Source organism: Anneissia japonica, unplaced genomic scaffold (assembly GCF_011630105.1).
Source record: "Anneissia japonica isolate Jap-2015-1 unplaced genomic scaffold, ASM1163010v1 scaffold84554_len2106_cov185, whole genome shotgun sequence".
In the NCBI taxonomy this organism is placed as follows: Eukaryota; Metazoa; Echinodermata; class Crinoidea; order Comatulida; family Comatulidae; genus Anneissia; species Anneissia japonica.
The window spans coordinates 1-2,106 of NW_022708216.1; the positions used below are offsets into that span (position 1 = coordinate 1).

A 2,106-nucleotide genomic window follows, 5' to 3' on the forward strand; every position below is an offset into this window, starting at 1 on the left:
TTGGAAAAAATGTGAACCTTTGAAATTTTAGGGGGATCGTACGACCTTTCCGAACGCCCCCCCCCCCCTGCATATACCCATGGGCCCTACAGCTTTAATTGAGTTTGATTTTAATTGATGTATTTATTTATTTCAACGAAATTGTACAACAGTAACAAACACAAAACAAGTCGTGGTGCGGCCAGATGCATCAATATACCTAAGTATTACAATAAATAATTTAGATATACAACCCCCCCCCCCACACCCACTTCCCCCCCCCACACCTACATTTCCTACATTCCCGGTACTACAAACATTTAAACGATTTGTTTAAATGAGTTAACTACATTTAGATAACTGATTTTACATTTTCATATTTCATAATTTTACCAATTGGACCTATAGATAGGCCTATTCGTCAAGTTTAGAGTGCACTCTAACAATTATTACAAACATAGGCCTACTGTGAAAAACAACTAAATTATTTGCTTTTATTTGCACACTGTTTTGATAACAGTATAATGATTTTCTGTTCTTAACACTTGAGTTTTAATTTATTTCCGACCTAAAAATGCAAATAATTCACGACGAACTGAATTTCACAACTGAACTGAACTTTACGAATAAGTTTACTTTCACGAACTGAGATTATTTTGTATTTCGATGGACGTCTTAAAACATGACATGAAATCGGACGGACCTGGACGGACTGACCGGGGGACAGACAAAAACAATCTTGATGACGTATGCAGTTGTGCGTGTGCGTATTTAAAAAAAAAAACAGCACACAACGCGTTACTTTGGTAACTGGTTGCCGCGAACATCAACGACGGCAGCATAGTGATTGGTGGTGGTGCGCTGGCGTTTCAAGATCGTTAACATTAAACGTGCTGAGTAATAAATATTAAAATAATAATACAATTTATGTATTAAATAATGTTGGATTAATGGACCTGGATGTAAATGATCTTGAGCCAAAGGGTGAGTTATTAGCTGTAGACAACAAAACGCACGCAACGCGTCACTGTGGTGATTGGTTGCCGCGAACATCAACAGCTGCAGTTAGTGTGCATGGTTGGTGCACTGGCGTTTTGAAGATCGTTAAAATTCAACGTGCTAATAAATATTAATATGATAATACAATTTATTGTATTAAATAATGATGCATTTAACGGACCTAGATGTTAATGATCTCGAGTAGATAACATCTGGACATTTTTTTTTTCCAGAAATTCACCATCGATTGTTAATAATAAATAATACTATTCTCTCCTAAGCCCATAATTATGGCAATGTATTTTCTTGGTGTCAATATATTATAGGCCCAGTCCCGACAGAAACGGAATTGGCTCGTCTGCTCTGTGATCGCACTTTTGTTGATTATTTCAACACTTTCCTATCATTACCGGTAAATATTATCTTGTTAATTTCATCATGAAATATTACTACATTATTATCAACATCCTCACCACCATCATTATCATAATCAAGTGATTGCGAGGATGATGATGATGATTATGATGATCAAACATTATTGTTTGCTGTGAAGAGATTAAACGGATTGCCACCATTCAGGGCATCCAGAATGGAAAAAGACATTGAAAGTTTCAGAAAAAATACAGTACATCATGTCAATGGATTTGTTATTTCGTGTTCAATGGGGAATATCACGAAGGGACACACCACCACCCAATCGGAGACAATGCCATCGATCTGGCTAGTCAACACATCAGCACACTAAATTGGGGACAATGTCATTGGATATCTTAACTTCCTTGTATCCTAGATATTTCCGAAAAGATATTAATTCACTCCCACTTCAAACAATGCTGCTGTTTTGACTTCAACACCCATCAATCTCGAATACTGCCTTTGTCTACTTTGTCAAACTCTCTAACGCCCAACCTCGTCTATTGTCACTGTCAACCAATAATATTTTTGCCTACCCTCCTCATCATAGTAATATTATTAGAGTGCTCTATATTAAAGAATTAGTTGCTTTAATCGGATTTGAATTCCAAAGTCTCAATGACCCAGTTGGTTAAGGCGTCTGCTTCGAGTGCAGAAGGTCGAAGGTTCGAATCCCGGTTGAGACATCCATGTTTCACACTCGCACTAGTATTT

The 2,106-nt window shown here is 37.1% G+C and overlaps 1 non-coding gene across 1 annotated transcript; it reads left to right on the top strand.

Annotated features, from left to right (window-relative positions):
- Nucleotides 1–2,004: 2,004 nt before the first annotated feature.
- On the top strand, nucleotides 2,005–2,078 carry Trnas-cga. The gene has a single exon. It is a non-coding gene; the product is annotated as a tRNA-Ser (tRNA).
- Nucleotides 2,079–2,106: the final 28 nt, after the last annotated feature.